General features: G+C 32.1%; 1 long non-coding RNA gene across 1 annotated transcript; it reads right to left on the reverse strand.

Moving 5' to 3' along the window:
• Positions 1–3,550: 3,550 nt before the first annotated feature.
• LOC131995520 (uncharacterized) lies at positions 3,551–4,116 on the reverse strand. Its single transcript, XR_009397477.1, has 2 exons — positions 3,952–4,116; positions 3,551–3,810 (listed from the first exon to the last, which is right to left on the reverse strand). It is a non-coding gene; the product is annotated as an uncharacterized LOC131995520 (long non-coding RNA).
• Between the last annotated feature and the right edge of the window lie 3,297 nt (positions 4,117–7,413).

Here is a 7,413-nt window from a genome sequence, read left to right on the forward strand (position 1 = left end):
GAAGTACTCAGAATTATACTCGGGGTCGAAAATGCTGTAACTTCTTCATTTTTGCGAATTTCCAAAATCCAAAAGCACTTCATGATTCGAAATTCGTTAAGGAATCATAAAATAGAAAGAATTTCTCAAAATTTTTACTTTGGATTTTTTTGCATTTTTTGAGCAAAGGGGTTAGCCTTATGAAAAGTTTTCAATTTTTGATGCCCCAAAATTTTTTGAGTTGAGTATACAGAAGTGTTGCTTGAGGCGAAATAATGCGGTTTATTGCAATCCCTGAGTGTTTTCTTCAAAAAATGAGCTCAAAATTGCATAACTGATATCCAAATACACAAAAAATCTATGTGAGTTTCAAAATGCTGTTACTATCTTATATCTACGGACTTTATATAATCACAAAATTTTATTATCACAGTCGGATGTGGGTGAAGAAGGGATCTTCCCATATTGGAGTTTATTTACAAACAAATCTTTTGTAATTTTCGAAGAATGGGCAAAATACAATATTTAAAGATGTACCGAGTTGGAAAATGCTGTAACATCTTCGTATTTTCGAATTAAAAAAAAAAAACAAAAACATTCTTAAGTAAAGAACCAATAATTTTTTCCGTACTGGTGCTGTTTGAATTAACACTTCACACATTTCTTTGAAAAAAATTCGTAAAAATCGATTTTTGGGGAGTAAATATTAAAAATCGTTCCAAGACCGAAAACGTTGTAACTTCTACATATGTTAAAATTTCTAAAAAACCTAAAGCGTCCCTAGATAAGGGACCAAATAGTCTTCCCATAATGGTGCTGGTTTAAGCAATGCTCCACAGTTTTCTTTGAGTATTTGATTTGTGAAAATTCGTTTTTTTGGAGTAAATATTCAATGTATCTCCTTCAGTTTTTTTGAATTTCGAAAATCCAAAGCGTTTGGTAATAGGAAGTTCCAAGAGAAATCATTATGTAGACAGTATACCTGCATTTAAAAGCAAACATTATTTGCTTTGTAGCGCTGGTTACAGAAATGCTTCACAATTTTTTTAGAAAAATTCGAAAAAATCTATTTTTTTAGGCAAAAATACTCAATGTTATTTTCAAGGTCAAATATGCTGCAACTTTTTCGTTATTTCGAATTTTGAAAATCCAAAAGCATACAATGATTCGAAATTCGTAAAGGAATCATGAAATAAACAAAATTTGGATTTTTTTGCATTTTTTAGCAAAGGCTAACCCCTTATGAAAATTTTCAAAATTTGATGCCCCAAAATTTTTTGAGTTGAGTATACAGAAATGTTGTTTGGTGCGAAATAATGCGGTTTATCGCAATCCCTGGGTGTTTTGCAATTTTTCGCAATAATTCGCAAAACTGAATTTTTTTGGGAGTACAATTTCAAAGTAATTTTCAAGGTCGAAAATGGTAAATCTTCCACATATTTTGGAATTTCGAAAACTTAAAAGCATTCCGAAATTCGGAATTCGTAAAGGAATCATGAAGTAAACAAAATTTCTTAAAATTTTCAATTTGGATTTTTTTGCATTTTTTGAGCAAAGGGGTTAGCCTTATGAAAATTTTCAAAATTTGATGACCCAAAAATTTTTTGAGTTGAGTATACAGAAATGTTGTTTGGTGCGAAATAATGCGGTTTATCGCAATCCCTGGGTGTTTTCCTCAAAAAATGAGCTCAAAATTTCCAAAATGTATACCCATATATGCAAAAAATCTATGTGTGTTTGAAATTGCTGAAACTTCCTTACATTTTCAAATTTCAAACTTTTAAAAATACTGTTGGCTTGGATTTACGTACGAAATATTCTTTCCGTAATATCGCATTGAGTTTACACTCCACAGTTTTCTTTGGAATAATTCGCAAAACTGAAATTTTTTGGGAGTAAAATTTTCAAGGTAATTTTCGAGGTCAAAAATGCTAAAACTTCCACATATTTTGGAATTTCGAAAACTTCAAAGCATTCCGCAATTCGAAATTCATAAAGGAATCATAAAATATACTTAAATTCTTAAAATTTGCACTTTGGATTTTTTTGCATTTTTTGAGCAAAGGGGTTAGCCTTATGAAAATTTTCAATTTTTGATGCTCCAAAATTTTTTGAGTTGAGTACGCAGAAGTGTTCTTTATGGCGACATATTAAGGTTTATCACAATCCCTGGTTGTTTTGCTCAAAAAATGAGCTCCAAATTGCATAAGTTTTAACCAAAATGCAAAAAAAATCGATGTAAGTTTGAAATAGATTTAACTTTCTTACATTTTCGAACTTTGAAAATCGGAAATCGATGTTAGAGTCGGAAAGTAAAGCTCTTTCTACATTGTTGCTTAGTTGCAAAATAAAAAAAATCTTTTGTAATCCACGAAGTATAAGCAAAATTCTACTTTTTTAAAATTTACCAGCCCACCCAAGCACGGTCCGCTGTGCTTTCTATAATAGGCGGAACAAAAATTTACTTTTATTTTATAACCGAAATTTCTAGGTCTCATAGGTGTATCTTGACCTCAAATATACTTTACATTATTGACATACACAATTTGCCAATAGCTTTCGGAATGCAGTGCATATTTCAAACGATTAAAATTGTGCACAGGCACTTAGCCCATAGTGCATTTTTTTTTTTCATTTTCATTGATTTTTTGCAGGTTTTGAACCTCTCTTCTTTAATTTATGGCCCATATTGTTATTATCGGATTTTACGTCCATTAAGTAGGAATTGAAGAAAGGGCGAGCCCTAGAAACTTGACTTTATATAGCCATTATAAGTGCTTATCATACTTACACGTATACTTACCCTACTGCCATATTCCCTTTAGATTTTTTTAAATAGGTAACATGTCCGTGCGTGGCCCAACTTGGCATGTAGGTCAGCTACGCCAAGTTGGGCCACACTCATCGCACCCCCCCTCAATACCCACACCTAAATAGTGATACTCTTTCTCTCGCAACATTTATTTCTCTTACTCTCGTCACTAATACTCCCACCTATGGCTTTGCATTCACACCCATAACGAATGCTTTAGAAAAAAACCAACAACAATTTGATGTGTTCATGATTCTTTTTTATTAATTGAAAATTAATTGTTCACTTTTATGACTTTTCATTAAGACAAAATAATTTTCATATTATTTATTCGTCGCTTCTCCAAAAATATCTTTCGATTGATTCCAATTTCATTAAAATCCATTCATCCGTTTGGCCGTAATATGTACCTTAATCTCGCCTTTATAAATCCCACCTACTGCATGTGACCTATAGTAATAAAATTGTTTGTCTTGTTGTAAAGGCTCGCTAAAAATATACAAATAACAACAACAAAAATACAAATGCCTCGTATAAGAGTTGAGCATACGCGATGTGCATGACCCAACTTGGTATGGCAGTCCTACATGCCAAGTTGGACCACGCACATCGCACCCCACACCCCCTCAACACCCACACCTAAATAGTGATACTCTTTCTCTTGCACCATTTGTTTCTCTTACTCTCGCCACTAATACTCCCACCCATGGCTTTGCATTCACACCCATAACGAATGCTTTAGAAAAAAACCAACAACAATTTGATGTGTTCATGATTCTTCTTTATTAATTGAAAATTGATTGTTCATTTTTATGACATTTCTTTAAGACAAAATAATTTCCAATAATATATTCGTCGCTTCTCTAAAAATATCTTTGGATTGATGTCCAATTCAATTAAAATCCATTCAGTCTTTTGGCCGTTATATGTACCACAAAATCGCCTTTATAAAACCTTGGCCGTTGAATAACATAAAATAAGCCAAATACCATTCGAATTTCGAAAATCCTAAAGCATGCCTGTAATAGAAAGAAAATTGAATTTTTTTTTAATGGCGTTGGTTAAAGCAATGCGTCACAATCTATTTTAGAAAAATTCGAAAAAAACGAATTTTTGGGCAAAAATATCCAATGTTATTCTCAGGGTTAGAAATACTCAACATTTTTTTAAGGTCAAAAATGCTGTAACTTCTTCGTTTTTCGATTTTTGAAAATCCAAAAGCACTCCACGATTCGAAATTCGTTAAGGAATCATAAAATAGAAAGAATTTCTCAAAATTTTCACTTTGGATTTTTTTTTGCATTTTTTGAGGATAGGATAGGATAGGATAGGAAATGAAAATTATGAAAATTTTAAATTTTTGATAAGAAAAATTTGTTTGAGTTGAGTATACAGTGTGAAGTTTATAGCGTAATAATGTAGATTTTCACAATCCCTGAGTGTTTTCCTCAAAAAAAAAAACAAGCTCAAAATCACATTACTTATATTCAAAAAGTCAGTCCATTTTCCAACTTGAAAATTTTTAGATTTGTTTCTCTTTAGAGACAAGCACAATGATCGGAGATTTTCTTTGCAAATGGAAGGAAAGCCAGAGAGAGCAAGACACACCAACCATTATGGGATTCGTTTCGTCTTTGGTTAGAAGACTTTTCAACATCACATCTTATATGGTTGGATTTTTTTATCATTTAATTAATAATGAGATTTTGAGCTTGTTTTTTGAAGAAAAAACATAGGAGTTGCACTAATCCGAATTTTTTCCCGTAATCATCAATACTGTATACTCAAGTCAAAATTTTTTTCCCATCAAAAATTGCAAATTTTCATAAGGGGTTAGCCTTTTCTAAAAAATGCAAAAAAATAAAATGCAAAATTCTAAGTAAATTTGTTAATTGTTCGAATCTTCTTCGAATTTCGAATTGCGGAATGCTCGAAAATTTCCGAAATTCGAAAAGGTGAAGGAGTTACAGCGTTTTTGTCCTTGAAAACGACCTTGAATTTTTACGCCCAAAAGAAATTGGTTTTAGTGATGTTTTCACAGAATACTTTACAGTATTGCTTCATCCAGCACCTCTACGGAAAGAGATTTTCCTCTCGAATCCAACGGTGTCTGAAAAATTCTAAAGATTGCAAAACTAATGAAGTTACAGCACTTGCAAACTCTCCTTCATTTTTTTTTTTTGCATTTTTCGGATGTTAGTGATGCGATTTTGAGCTTGTTTTTCGATGAAAAAACATAGGAGTTGCACTAATCCGAATTTTTTCCCGTAATCATCAATACTGTATACTCAAGTCAAAAAATTTTTTCCCATCAAAAATTGCAAATTTTCATAAGGGGTTAGCCTTTGCTAAAAAAATGCAAAAAAAATAAAATGTGAAATTCTAGGTATATTTGGTAATTGTTCGAATCTTCTTCGAATTTCGAATTGCGGAATGGTAGAAAATTTTCGAAATTCGGAAAAATTAAGGAGTTACAGCGTTTTTGGCTATAAAAACGACCTTAAATTTTTACGCCCAAAAAAAATTGGTTTCAGCGATGTTTTTCACAGAAAGCTTTACAGTATTGCTTCATCCAGCACCTCTATGGAAAGAGATTTTCGGCACGAATCCAACGGTGTCTGAAAAAATCTGAAGATTGCAAAACTAATGAAGTTACAGCACTCTCGTCGGTTTTTTTGCATTTTTCGGATATTAATGATGCGATTTTGAGCTTGTTTTTCGATGAAAAAACATAGGAGTTGCACTAATCCGAATTTTTTCCCGTAATCATCAATACTGTATACTCAAGTCATCTAGTCTACCTGATTTTTTTTATCATTTTTCGGATATTAATGATGCGATTTTGAGCTTGTTTTTTGAAGAAAAAACATAGGAGTTGCACTAATCCGAATTTTTTCCCGTAATCATCAATACTGTATACTCAGGTCAAAAAATTTTTTCCCATCAAAAATTGCAAATTTTCATAAGGGGTTAGCCTTTGCTAAAAAAAATGCAAAAAAAATAAAATGTGAAATTTGAAGTAATTTTGTTAATTGTTCGAATCTTCTTCGAATTTCGAATTGCGGAATGCTCGAAAATTTTCGAAATTCGAAAAGGTGAAGGAGTTACAGCGATTTTGGCCTTGAAAACGACCCTGAATTTTTACACCCAAAAATATTTGGTTTTAGCGATGTTTTTCACAGAAAACTTTACAGTATTGCTTCATGCAGCACCTCTACGAAAAGAGATTTTCCTCTCGAATCCAACGGTGTCTGAAAAATTCTAAAGATTGCAAAACTAATGAAGTTACAGCACTTGCAAACTCTCGTCGTTTTTTTTGCATTTTTCGGATATTAATGATGCGATTTTGAGCTTGTTTTTTGAAGAAAAAACATAGGAGTTGCACTAATCCGAATTTTTTCCCGTAATCATCAATACTGTATACTCAGGTCAAAAAATTTTTTCCCATCAAAAATTGCAAATTTTCATAAGGGGTTAGCCTTTGCTAAAAAAATGTGAAATTTGAAGTAATTTTGTTAATTGTTCGAATCTTCTTCGAATTTCGAATTGCGGAATGCTCGAAAATTTTCGAAATTCGAAAAGGTGAAGGAGTTACAGCGTTTTTGGCCTTGAAAACGACCTTGAATTTTTACACCCAAAAATATTTGGTTTCAGCGATGTTTTTCACAGAAAACTTTACAGTATTGCTTCATGCAGCACCTCTACGAAAAGAGATTTTCCTCTCGAATCCAACGGTGTCTGAAAAATTCTAAAGATTGCAAAACTAATGAAGTTACAGCACTTGCAAACTCTCGTCGTTTTTTTTTTGCATTTTTCGGATATTAATGATGCGATTTTGAGCTTGTTTTTTGAAGAAAAAACATAGGAGTTGCACTAATCCGAATTTTTTCCCGTAATCATCAATACTGTATACTCAGGTCAAAAAATTTTTTCCCATCAAAAATTGCAAATTTTCATAAGGGGTTAGCCTTTGCTAAAAAAATGCAAAAAAAATAAAATGTGAAATTTGAAGTAATCTTGTTAATTGTTCGAATCTTCTTCGAATTTCGAATTGCGGAATGCTCGAAAATTTTCGAAATTCGAAAAGGTGAAGGAGTTACAGCGTTTTTGGCCTTGAAAACGACCTTGAATTTTTACACCCAAAAATATTTGGTTTCAGCGATGTTTTTCACAGAAAACTTTACAGTATTGCTTCATGCAGCACCTCTACGAAAAGAGATTTTCCTCTCGAATCCAACGGTGTCTGAAAAATTCTAAAGATTGCAAAACTAATGAAGTTACAGCACTTGCAAACTCTCGTCGTTTTTTTTTTGCATTTTTCGGATATTAATGATGCGATTTTGAGCTTGTTTTTTGAAGAAAAAACATAGGAGTTGCACTAATCCGAATTTTTTCCCGTAATCATCAATACTGTATACTCAGGTCAAAAAATTTTTTCCCATCAAAAATTGCAAATTTTCATAAGGGGTTAGCCTTTGCTAAAAAAATGCAAAAAAAATAAAATGTGAAATTTGAAGTAATTTTGTTAATTGTTCGAATCTTCTTCGAATTTCGAATTGCGGAATGCTCGAAAATTTTCGAAATTCGAAAAGGTGAAGGAGTTACAGCGTTTTTGGCCTTGA

This window comes from Stomoxys calcitrans, chromosome 3 (genome assembly GCF_963082655.1).
Source record: "Stomoxys calcitrans chromosome 3, idStoCalc2.1, whole genome shotgun sequence".
In the NCBI taxonomy this organism is placed as follows: Eukaryota; Metazoa; Arthropoda; class Insecta; order Diptera; family Muscidae; genus Stomoxys; species Stomoxys calcitrans.